We start from the raw sequence: 13,879 nt of genomic DNA, 5'->3' as shown, positions 1-13,879 counted from the left end.
TGTGATGATTAGCTATTTAACTTTTATTTCCAGATTTTGATATTTTGTTGAAGATCCACCTCTAAAAATACTCTGAGTATCTGCGTGAGAAACACCAGAGCCAGGAGCTCTGTGGACCATATTGGGAAATCAACCATGTGATATTTTTCCTAAAGCGGTGTAGGCACAGCATTCATGCAAGGACACACACCAGGTGGCATAACTGCATCCTTCTGCAGGCATTCTTGAAGAGATTCACAATGTTAGCAGGCAGTTTGGGATTAATTCAGTACTGCTGCAACTCCAGAGATGTTAACTGAGCTATGGTGGTTATTTGGTTTTCTGAGGCCCAGTTTATACATTAAGTTTGCTTTGCTTTATCTTGTATATGTTGTATAATACAGTATATTAAAGCAGAATACTCATAGAATATAAGGCTCCTCCTCTTCTCTTCTTTCCTTTAGCCGGGAGATCTTTTCCATGGCATTTGGAAGTTCACCTAGAAAACACTTTACTGCAGTTACCTCCAACAGCTTGTGTTACCTTCCCTAGTTCTCTACATTAGCAAATACACAGGACCAGCTTCCTCCCAATTTTATCTCCTCCTGATAATGAGAAAAACACATTTTCTCCTTTGACTTCTCATAGACTGCTGAGTATGAGTACCCACGCCTCCTTTGGACCTGGCCTCTACTCTCCTGTGACCACTGGGTCCCTGCAGCACAGTAGCTCTACATTACATGGCAGGGAAAACTACAGCCTAATGTAAGGCCTCTTATACTGGTATAAATGTGTTTTAAGGAGCCTTATGCATGTAAACAGTTTCTTAATACCCAGACCACATAGTTCTGCTGGAACTACAGAATCATAGAGCGTGCCTGGCACTGTTTACCAACTGTACTTCTGACTTTGCATGTCTGGATAAAGCTTGTTAAAATTAACAAGGCTTTGCTGTATCCCAGCTGTGTACAGATTTACCCTGGTGAAACATAACAAGCAGTGAAACTTGCTGTACCTACACCTCCCTGTGTGCAGACCTCCCAGCCTGACACACAACTGCACACGCAGCACCATGTCGGTGACAGAAGCGTACTTGCACAAATTTCTCTCCTGCAATCACTGCAGACAAATACCTTTTTGGTGTGTTTCTCTGACACAGACCCTGAGACCATCAGCACAAACATGTCTCATACGCATCCTGACACAGAGACACACGCCCTTGTAATCCGGGCAGAATCTGTCAGCAGAGAGATTAGTCAGTGATTATCAGCTGGCTCAGAGTCAATCCAGCAGGGATTCCATACCGCTACATGCCCTCAAACAATCCATACGCATTCCAGCTCACTCCACTCCGCTTCCTTGGCTTCCCCCGAACCGCCAAACTGTAATGAATGGGAAAACCCAGGAAGCAGAACAGACTTACCCCAGCAGTGCAGCTGGCTTCGCGCCTCCCTTTCTTCAGGGGTGTCCTCAGCACGCAGCTGCTGCTCCTCTCACGCTGGGTGCATGCGGCAGGCAGCAAAACAAGAAGCTGCAAGAGCGTGTACCATTAAGCAGATGCTGTGCTCGGCTTTCTTCTCCGCAAACGAGGTGAGTACATCACCCGCTGGGTCTCGCACAGATGTGGTGGATCTTCATGCCTCTTCAGCATGATTCAGTGCCCCAGCAGTACCCACCATAAAACCACCATGAGCTGCAGGCACCGTGGTGTCGTCTCGTAACTTTGCCGTAGCGGACGTTACAGCACATACTCCTCCCCCTCCCTCTCTTGCTTCTCCCCACGTAATTTATCAGATTAGGGGACTGGAAAGAGGAGGGAAAAAAATGCAGAAGAGGACTGGGATTCCACAGGAATGAACCACTGACCTTTAGTGTCACGCTTGGGAGCCTGGCCAAGTGGGAACCAGGCCAACATTTCTTCTGCAGGTTTCTTCAGGACATGTCATGACAGCTTTTCAAACAGTAAAAGATAAGGAATCATGCCTGGACAAGACCCTGGAAAACAGTCTGTTTGAAGCACTCCTTCAGCCCATCACAAGGGGCTGTCTATGAGCCTTCTGTATGCTCAAAATATGTCCAAACCACAAAATGAGGGAGTGGGGAATGGCAGGAACACCTATTCATTCACTCACTCACTCACTCAAGGAAAGCACAGCAAACTCAGATGGAGTCATCCCCTTGTATCCAGCCTCTATCCCTGGGCAAGTCACATTTACTGTTTTTGAAGATATATGTGAAGAAATTTTGAGGAGTTTGAGAGTGATACCAAGATTCCCCCTCCATAATCTCCAGCAACCGTATCAAGGAAAAATGTAGAAAGCGTTAGTTGGCAGTGGCTCAAGTCAGTAACCACAGTGCACGTGTTCAGTCCCATGTGGAGGTACCAGTGCAGAACCCTGGCCCCGTCCCACCAAGAAACAACGTGAAGATAAGTGATGGGGTTCTGCTTGGTAACCTGAGGTGTACCTGCACCTAGGGTGGAGATATGCCCTCTTATTTTCCCAGTGGGCACAGTTTATTAGCAGAACTCTGAAGAAAAAAGGGTAGCATCATACCTTGTACCACTGTGTTTGTCTGTCTTTGGATACATCACAAGCACTTCTGAAGGGCAAAACACCAAAAATTAGCTTTTCAAAGCAGGATAATTAGACATACCATGTGGTGGTAGTTTTTCGTTGAAACACATCACTTGTTGATGGTGCTGAACAACTACTGTGTTTCCAAGACTTGTGGAAACTATGAAAGAAATCAAACAGATACTTTTGGAAAAGGTGATTTAGAGTGTAGACTTTGCATTTTGAGGGCGGGGGGGGTCAGAAGGGCAACCCAGTTTAGAAGAAGTTTTGACTGACCTTTGGCATCATATTGAGGTTTTTTTTGTTGATCCATGTTGTTGTTGATTCTGGTTCAGGGAGGCAATGATAGTGAACTTTACATATTTTTTTGCACAGCTTCCTATAACGGCCCTTTCTCAAGGTTTTAAACTGCTTATTAACCAACAGGTTTCATTTCTAAAGTTTTGGTGCCCAAGTCCTTAAAATGGTTTGGTGATTTAGCTGTGTAAATCAATGGAGGTAATAAATCAGACCAGCCCTTTCTATCTGTGTATTATGTGTAGATGGGATTGTATTTTATTACTTCTCTCTGGTAACTTTAGGTAGTGTTGGTTGAGCGATTTATATTGATGTATGAGACTCAGAATTACAGACACAAACTTTTCCATCAAACTTTTTTACACTGGTGACAAAAATTCAGCTGAAGTGAATTTCCACAAACACATTTCATATTCTTCGTGTAAACTAAACTTTTAAAAAAATACCATGAAGCATATTTCATTTTTTAAAACCTGCCCTGTTCCTGAAGTATTCCCAGTGGTACTGCTGCAGATGTTCACTAGCATGGCTGGCAGATGAAGAGATGACATCAGTAACATGGTACTTTTACACTCCAAGAATGGGTGTCCTTTGATGGATGTCAACCGTGAGGGCAGCTCTGTGGGGACCACACACAAAAGCCGTTGGGGCTTTCAGTTTCAGCAAAAACTCAATAGAAAAAAACACTGTTCCTTCACGGAAATAGTAATAGGGGAGTTCTGAATGCCAAAGTGAATTGGGTTTTTCATTCAGTGGCTTGTGAAGAAAAAGGGTATTCCAGGAACATGGATTACAGCCATAGCAATAAGCAACTCAGTTATGTATTGTATGTGACAGCTCAGACAAGTCAATCAGAGATTTAAAAGACTGCATATTCTATTTTAAAACCTGGATATCTCCTGCATATAACATGGGTGTTTGCCACAAAATCATTATCAATGACAAATAACAACAGTAAAACAATTCTGAGAGCTTCTAGACAGTGAAGTTTTTGTTATTTGGACCTCTGATTGTTGTTCCTTCCAAGCAAAATTGTACAAAACCCACAAATTATCAAAAACGACCTGTTTCAATACTTGAGAAATAGAAGGAGCAGTGGGCCTGTTTCATCTGGATATGCAGGCTACGTCATGGTGATGCTCTCAACACCACAGCAGAGGCTTATCAGATCTGACAGCCCTGTGCATTTTGCTTTTCCCACCTACACTTCATACGACGGAGATGTACTGCGGTACACATCTAAAGTCCAAAACCTAAAGGGTTCTAACCTCCTCGCTTTTAGCAATGCTCTTTGTAGCTGTGAGCAATTTAACTAATTCTCTTAGATCAAAATTACGTACCCGCCTAAAAATCTTCTAATATAGACATAATTGCTTGACAGATAAGAACTGCTTCTGGCTATTAATCAAGCTGTTACATCAAATTTAATACTTATTTTTGCTTTTCTGATCTTTAAACCATTAGTATGTTATTATTTCAGTTATCCACTGAATCTAGGTCAAGTCTTATTGGGCAGAGAAGTCTCAGATTCAACATCCCCTTTATGTTCATTTTCACGGTGTTATAAAGGTATAAGCCCCACTCATACAACACCAATAAGCAACAACAAATCTGCCTGAAAAAAAAAAAAAGACTAAGTTTACCAATGAAGCAAACTGACTTTCTTTATCAGCTTCTAAACTGCAGGGATGCATGGGGTAATAATGTAAGCAGTGAAAGACAAGATCTCTTCTGCAGTGGAACATACCTTCAGGTGATATCACCAGCCTGCTGAAATCAATAAAACACCAAATAATAGCAGCAGGAATTTCAAGCTGGGTTGAAAAATATCTAACCAGTTAAGGCACCACAACCTTAACTACCAGCACACATTTAAAGATCTGAGGTGGCCAGATACCTTCTAAAACTTGCATACCTGGCCCTCGGAAAATTTGAATGGCATCAAATTCACTTCCTATGCAATTTAACTGAACCAAACCTCACAAGTGTTTTATGTACACAGATAATCATATGTAGTGTTTTATATGAAGATATTTAAAATTACTTGTAACTTATGTATGAAATTTACACCACCTGGCCAGGAATGAAGTCCAAAGGAAGATGTACACCGCTAGTTTGCAGCATACATCTCAGGTGGCACTTTCCTGACCAGCTTCATCTGGCATGGAGGGTCCTGGAGCCAGAGAAAAGCTTCAGTAAGATGTAAATGTCAGAGCTGCAGATGTCACAGTGCAGGATGGCAAAAAGCCCCAAATCTCTCATTCAGCTCATATCTACATCTGCACTCTTGCTAAACAAGGTCTACAGCCACTTACGGGATAACATATCTCCTGGGGTGAGTGTACCTAAGTCATGAGAAGTTCAAGGACAGGATCACATTGTCAACACTACCAGCAGATGAAGCACTACCTTGCTCCTTGGCAAGACTGTCCTCCAAAGAAAGCTCTGAACTTCTGAAATGGCATCTTCATGAGTGTATTTGTCAAGGGAGGTTTGCATAATCTCCCCTACTTCACGCTCTTTAACAACCACATCAGCTTTCAATTACTAACAACAGAAATAAATAACAACTGGTTTTATGAGTATTCTCTCAACAATGGGTAACATAATAATAGATGTTTTTACAGCAATAGAATTTCCTACAGAATAATAATTGAATGACTCAGTTTGTTTTGCTAATATGCAATTACCAGCTCGTATATGCTTCTGGATAAATACAGTGATTTCAGGTGACAATCAACCATCATTAAAACACTCTGAAAACCTAAATAAACTTTGCAGTATATTTGGGTCTAGTCCACAAAGCTCTTGTGCATGAAAAAATCCAAACTCCTCTATTTAGAGCAAACAGAAGCCCTTAAGACGCACAGTGAAGCAGTTGAGGGAAGAAGCTCCTTCTGGCACGGGGATTCTGTTTCTTGATTGCCTCACTTACACACCATGCAACCAATTGCACAGACCTTGGAAGGTTTAGCACAGATTACAGGAAGAAAGGTTTTGGCAGAGGTGCTGAGCAGCCTGTCTCTATGCATAAAACTGGAAGATTACAGCAGCTCTTGTGTAAATTATGGTCTTAAAACCTAGAATTTTAATTTTACCAGCATAGATATTTCAGTTTAATTATTCTGCATACGATCTATTAAGCATACTCTGTGGTCTCAGAAGTCAGTCAGCCTCTCTGTGCCTCAGTTTCCAATCTGCAAAACAGAAGGAAAACTTTCCTATCCACAGGACTGTGGCAAAGGTGATCTGCAGTTAATGTACAGCCATATCAGCCATATTCTGCTCATTTCAGTGCAAGACTACTTGTGGCTCTAAGGCTATTATCTTTCTGGCCTCAGACAAGTGATTTCAAGTGGGAATCATCTTATAAGACACCTAAATTTAGGTGTCTAGATATAGGTTGTCTGTGGTGGTGCAACTTGCATCCCACTTCTCTTGGGCCACTCCATGCTTGGTACAATTTCAACCCCCGGGCCACATAACAACCCAAGATGGATTGGGAAAGGTAGTGGACCAGAGCATGAAGGCACCCCCTTAGCACACCTGGCTCCTGCCCCCCCTGTCACTTGGGAATGAGAATGACAATCAATCACCTCCTGACAGCCTAGTACATCCGTGCGTGGGTCGTGGCCCAAAGGGGGTGATACCAGAACTTCAAGATATAGCAAGTTCTGGGCCTGTGCAACTGGTGGAAAGTACCAGAATATTCTGTCATCCAAGTTGGCCTGAAATGGAAAAGTACCTGATGAAAGTCAGTTATCTCAGACCCTATAAATAGTGACCCTAAGTGAGACCTTTTGAGCTCTCCTGCATCAGAGCGGGCTGTGACCAGCATCTCCCCTGAGCTGGGACACCTCTCAGGCTCAGACTCCTTGAGGTTTAAAGATCATCTGCCCACAAAGCTGACGAAAGGCCAGGGTGAAGTCAGACTTCTCAAGGTTCAGTTATCTCCCATTGAGGAATGCCTATATATTGTGTTTGCTCTAAACCCAAGAAGAGGGAAATTTTAACTACAGAATAGTCTCTTCCATCCACCTCTCTACCTATCTACGTGTTTGAATACACACATTTGCCTTCATGCATGTGGATGTCTACCTATTTCACGGGATATCCAAATATTGCTGTCTCTGTGTGTGTGTATGTTTTGTGTTTATACATATATATATATTTTGATTTAGGGTACCTTGTAGTAAGTTACTGTGAATTTTGTCATTCTGAAATCTGTAATTAAGTCACTGTTTTAATTATAACATATTCTGCTAAATCACCTTGTTAATCTTTAAACTGGTCAACCATTAAGTGCTGCTAAAATTCAACCTTTTGATCTACCTCACACCATTAATAATTCTTAAATTCCTACTAAATCATAACCGTGTCAAATATTTTCATCCATGACAGTGTCTACATCTGATGTAGCTTCTGTTATGCTTCGGGGAGCTCTAAGGACTGATTCAGCTGCCCACACATAGGAACCTATTGACATTCAGGGTGCCTGAGGTATCTCACCTGACCTCATGCTGCTCCGGTAGGTAAAGGATTCCTCCAGGTTCTGTGCCATATCTGTGAGCTCCACATGGATATCAGAGCTATCTTAAGGCACCTCCAGTAACACTAGATACCTATCTGTCAGCACCCGAATTGAATTGTCTTCGCTTCTATACCCACCTTTTCTCAGTCTTGCCCCTTTACTTTCTTACTTATTCTTTGAGGTAAGAATCTTCTCTCATTATGTGCTTTTGTGACCGAGCATCAGTCTTGGTTGTAGGAGCCTGAAACAGCCCTGTCTCCAAAAGTGCATTCCCAAACAACTTCTAGGCCTAGAGAACTCAGAAACCTTTGACTTTCATCTCCAAATCTATTGACCATCATGTCTTGAATCAGTATTGTTTCAAATTTGGACTGTGACTGGTGAGGAGAAGTGACTTAATGCTGATCCTAAACATCATTCAAAAACCTTCCAGAAATAAGCTGAAAAGTATGTCTTGACCAAACGGGTAATAATGTCTTCTTATAAAAAAACCTGCAGCCTTTAGGGATGGTGATGGCAACAAGGTTTTTACGCTAAGATCTCAGACAGAAGTGAGAAGCCAAAAGAAAAAAAGGTGGAACTGATGAGCTTTCATTTAGACATTAGGTTGGGGATTATCTCACCTAGTTTTATATGCCCAGTTCTGAACTGGTGACTCCAGGACCTGGGAATAGTTGCACAGAGAAATAGAATCCTCTAGTAACCTACTTATTAACCATAACTTAGATATCAGTCTTAGAAAAGAGTCGCCCTCTGGACTTGCCCCTCTTTCTCCATTTGCTATAGAATGAGTCACTGATGATGAACTCTGAATCAGGGCAATAAAACTGGAGGGAGGAATCCTAACCCAAGGGATGCAGGAACACTATTCTAGTCTTAGAGCTCTACAAAGCACACAGAATGAACTAGCTTGTTCAAAGCCTCTGACATAAGCAGCATATGGATCTCCAAAACCAGACCTCATAGCATTTACAATATGCATGAACCATGGGCAGAACATACATTTATTTGCTGCTGCAACTACTGCAGTATCTACATAATAAGACTACAGTGCTGTGGCAGTCTGATCTGGAATGATGACCCCTGTCTCTTGTTTTCCCATCTGAAATCAAGGGAATACAAAACCTTTATAAACCTCCCTCTTTGTAATACTTGAATGTTTCAGTTCTTTTGAAAATTTTCCTCTTCCATTTCACTCCCACACAAAACCATCAACAGCACTGAACTGAGAAATTAATTCTGACCAGCTGTTCCTATCAAAGAGAAAGTACATAATAGTACTTGCCACTGAACATCCACTGCCATTGGAGAAGGGATTTTTTTTTCCTGTCTGTACCCTGCCTTCTGATATTCCTTCACTATGTGCACCTAGTTGATCAAATACACCAGTTGTACTACATGCTACTTCAGAGGCTGAAGAAAGATCTAAATGGTGCATAGATTTTGTGCAGGCCACCTACAAATGACTGGGGTTCCCATTACAGGAAAGAGGATGCTCTTGTAATTGAAATGCTGGCATTAGAAGCAAATAATGTGTATTCTGGTTTTGATATCAGATGCTCTGAATTACCTCACCAACATCTGTCAGTCTCATGGGGATTCTGAAAGTCTAAGACATCTTTCCCTCTTCTTGCTGACCTGGCAGATACCCATATCACCTTCCCTCTGCAAAGATGTCTACATCACATTAGTTTTACCTAAATCTCTCTGTGATGCCACCATGCTTTCATCTTCTTCTGTTTCAGCCCTACACCTGAAGAAACCTCCACACAGAACTTAGTATGGCTACTGTCTCACTCCTTTTCATCTTCAAATCTTTCACTCTAATTATGCCTGCAAATCGCTGGCACGTGGTGGCCAACAGGCAACTGCCAAACCAGGATGTCTCCCTAACTCTTACCACTTCATTTTCTATTCCCATTTTGCCTACTCCTACCTATATCCTGCCCATGTCTGCAAAGCATTTGATCTTGTCTAACATGCAGACTTCAAGCTTTGCAGGGTCCAACTCCCCATACAGTGACTACCAAAGTACTTATAGTAGCAATAAAAATTGAGGATGCAAAATCCTCTTTCCTCCTTTAATGATCTGGTACATCTGCTCCCAGTGATCTAGAAGCCAAATAGAGCAGGTATTTATAGGAGCCAGAAAATGAACAATTCAACTTTCCAACTTTTAATGGTGGATTGTGTAGCCAATAGGTAGTACATAATGTTCTGAGCTCTGTTCTTCTGATGCAATTACCGTTTGGAGAACACCAGACACCTTCCTGAAACTGTCTTACATTTACAACAGCAAAAAAGATTCAGTTTTGGCCCACCCTTAATCTCTATCCATGCATGATCTATGTGATATAGAAGACTTTGCCTTGGGTTAATGTAACTCAGAACAAAAAGAACAGTGACATGAAATCTTTATTGAGGCAACATACCTTCCTTCAAACTGAAAGAGTGGCAACTTCCTTGCTGGGGAGGACTTTGGCTGGATTATATATACCGCTCTCACAGCAATGAAAACAGTGGATGATCACTGGGGAAAAAATGCTATCCCCCCTCCATTTATTGCAGAAAAAGGATGCAGTTGTGACTCCAGTTCTGGCAGACTCCTTTGGCTAGTGGTGAATCAGTCAATAACTAGCCAGGCCATATGCAAACAGCTGCAGAGCTGCATCGTAAAACTGAGTGACGTGAATCCTTTGTAACTCCCTGTGGTGTTATGAAGCTTAATTACAGTTTACATATGCTTGAAGATCCTCAGATGAAAGACACTATGTTCATGGGAAGCATCATTAATAACACTGTTGCTGCTGGCTAGTACAGTCCTCATAAGGGTGACAACAAATTAGCCAGCAGAGTAACGTGCAGGAGTTCTCTCTCCTTCCGCTGCAGTATGCAGCAATGGGAAACCTACTGCTTTCCGTTCCCCTACGACAGCATTGTGTACTAGGGGAAGTTAACCTAGCCTATAGTTATAGGTCTTGTCATATTCACAGCCTATAGGTGATGATGTGGACTAGCAATCCTGCCTTGGTAGCTCAGTACACTCCAAGCTGCAATATACTTCAGCCTTCCTTCCTATTGTAACTACTGTAAGAAGTTTGGAGCTCATCCAGTCAGGATTGTACATGCTCCTGGGCTTGCATTTTTGTCCTTGTTGCCCTTCAGTGGTTTGGGACACAATCTTCTATATACCAGTATAGGAAAAACACTCTTAATGGTAGTGTATACTGCTAATTGGAAGTCAACACACTACCCTCCTGAGAGGAAAATGCTGATCTTTGCCACAGCAGATACAATGCAATACAAAGCAGACACTGACATGGGAAAGAAAGACTATTAGTGAGCATGCAGATCACATACCTCTGTCTCATTTGTTTGTTAAAAAAAAAAAAAAGGATGATGTACAACTTATTCCCTTCATGTCTAACATATCAAGGAAGCCTTTCAAATGACTTTCTGTCATGAGGAGATTTAGGCAATTAAAACATGATATAATGACTGTATAGCTAGCAATGCCCAGACTAAAGATACAAATAAAGCAGATAGAAGAAAAAGCACCTGTTTTTGCAAAAAGTGTTCACACGGCTCATGGGCTTCCTTAAGACTAAAGAGATTGTGCACTCAAATTAGAATCATATGCTGAGCCCCAAGTTGATAGTTCCATCTCTGTACTAAGTAGGTAAGGCAGAAGCACAGATTTAAAGGTTTCCTGCTACTCCCTGCAAAATCATATCCAAAGGTATGCATTTAGGACTCTGATAAGTGAAAACATGTTGCCAGCAGAAGCAGTCATCAGGCTGGTTTGTGCAGTGCCATAATCATCAGTAAGTCCTTCCCACCCCACTTACAGATAGATTCTCTGTGGGATTTCACAGCCTCATCTGCCCAGCCCTGTTTCCCAGGAGTAACGGCTTAGCCAAACAACAGCTGCCACAGCAAAAGGTGACGAGTGAAGGGCCTAATGTGACATCTGCATGCTCGCAGACATGCTCTGGGAAGCTGGCAATACAGCAAGAGAATTCACTCAGCAGTGGAGGGGCAGGCAAGAAGGTCCCACCCCCATAAGAGGCACTGATTAATCATAAAGAGGATAGACCAGTTGTGGTCCTAAAGTAACAGAATAACCAACCCCTCGACAGTATCAGGGAATCCCTTCTGTTGGGTCCCTTATACATCAGTTAAATGGATTATCAGAGATATCATGTAGTTTTCAGGCAAACATTCATTCCCTGTGAGCTACCTGGAAGCCAGCCATAGATGCCAAGTCTCAGTTGTGGACTAGGGACTGATGCCAGTTATTTTACTAACTGAACATTTTTTTTCCATGTAGCCATGAGCCTTTATTCATGTCTCAGGCATCACAGTCTCTTCTTCTGTACTTGGGAACATTAAGCAGCTGCATCTGCTGCAAAAACAATCTGTTTTAAAAGTTGGCGTGAGTTGGCTTAGCAATAATGGCAGGATGCCCTGCAACTGTGCTGTTGGGCTAAATGAAGGAAGTTTTTTATCATAACCAGGTATAACTACTTAATAGTATGGTAGGACTTTTCCCTCTTCCCACAGAATTTCCTGCACTGGATGTGATTTCCAGGAGGTCGCTGGATTTCATCTCACTGAACAGCAACTGAAGACATTGAACTTGTCTTCAAATGTGGCTACAAACAGGTGTGTGAATACAACACGTAACACAAAGAGCAATTGTTTCTGAGCTTGTAGCTGCAGATCACTAGAATTTCACTGTGGATCACGAGTGGGAACATTTGAGAAATATTGGTGCTATTTGTATCAAAATGGTACAACTCGCAAATCACCTGGTCAGGATAGAGAATTGTAACAAGGAAAGCCAAAAGAAAGAAATAAATGAGTGTATGAATAGATGAGCAGTTTCTTTTTTACTCTATCTGACAAACTCCAACAACATAGGTACTTCCTCCCCTGCCTGATAAATAGAGATAAGAGGATCTAAAGAAATTTAAGCACAAGAGGGTGTATCTTACAGTAACGCATTCCCTTCCAAATATGATGTTCTGACTTGAATGACTACCTCAACAGAATTTTACCCTCTTCTGCCATCACTTCTGCCATGGCCCATGGTCACACAGAGATTTTGATGCAGATTCTGCTTACACATCCGCTCAGTCACCTGTCTTCCAGAATGACCTTTTCAAGTCTGCTTAAGCTTTTCTCCCCAACTCTTTATGCCCCAAATATATAGTGTTTGAGTTGTTCTCTTCTGAAGCCTCTCAAATTTTCCTACTTCTTCACTAAAGTGCAGTGACCAGTGATGAATCCACTGTCCAATAAAGAACACCTAAACGGAAAAAAGAGTGGAATAATTTATCTAACTTCAATCACTTCTGACACTCCTCACTTTTTCTACATATAGTACTCCTATCAACAATGTTTAATAAACCATTAACTCCTGTAAAAATGTAGTAACATGATGAGACTGAGGCATGCACTACCGTTTGGAGAGCCTAGATCCTGGTTATACCATATCAGTCCAGTCCACTACAGCCCACAGCTCTCAGTTGTTCCTGTGTGAGCCAGGCTGTGTTTACCTTTACTCTTTCACTGGTATCACTCCTACAAAACTTCCTTACAGGCAACCTGTGAGCCTTACTAGCTCACTAACATTTATGCAGTACTTTGAGATCCTTCCATTTAGAGACACTGTCTAACAACCACTGGCCTTGTTACCATCAGTGTTTCATATATGCAAGTATTCCTATCTCTGTTCTACCCAGCAAACATATTTTCTCCCCACACTCTCTTTGAGTTTCATTATCACTTTCCACTTAATAATACCCAAAACACAGGAATCATTACCTTCACATCCTCCAAATCATCTCTCTTTCTGTTCTTCACCTGCAGTTCTAAGCTCCCCTTAAACACAAGCTTGAGAAGCAAGAAGGTAGTGGAAATGGTACAGAAGTCCAGCCTTGGAAGGTACAAGGTCACATCATGTTTATGAAGCTATGTTTGAGAGTATTATTCTTAATATTAGTGAAAATATGTAATTCTCAAAAAAATTTCCCCAAACAAACGACCAAACAGTGCTCTGGGAGTTGATTAGTCACTGTCTTGTCCTTCGTGGAAGACAAATAAATTTGTGCTGGGCAAATAAAGAGTTAAATGGTACCAGATCAGCTGGCAGGATGGTCTGCTCCTTTATGAGGACTGAAAGGAGGATGCTGCTGGACAACTAGCACCTGGGAATTTGTCAGGGAGGTGACACCAACCAGGCAATGGCTAGGCTTTGAGATGTACTGCCAGGGTCCTGTGCACACACAGACCTGGCAGAAAAAGCAGTGGTAAGGCTTGAGCCTCAGCATATATGGTGTGGCATGGTTGTAACCTGCCAGACTCACAGGGAGGGCTTGTGTTCTACCTCTTCTGGCTACTGCAGATAGCCCTTGAAATTGAGCAAGAGTAGGGCTATACACCATGTACTTTTCTCTTTTTTAACCTAGTTTACTTTTGCATTGTGGTTTTC

This window comes from Strix uralensis, chromosome 5 (genome assembly GCF_047716275.1).
Source record: "Strix uralensis isolate ZFMK-TIS-50842 chromosome 5, bStrUra1, whole genome shotgun sequence".
NCBI classification, from domain to species: domain Eukaryota; kingdom Metazoa; phylum Chordata; class Aves; order Strigiformes; family Strigidae; genus Strix; species Strix uralensis.
This window is presented reverse-complemented; position numbering follows the sequence as displayed.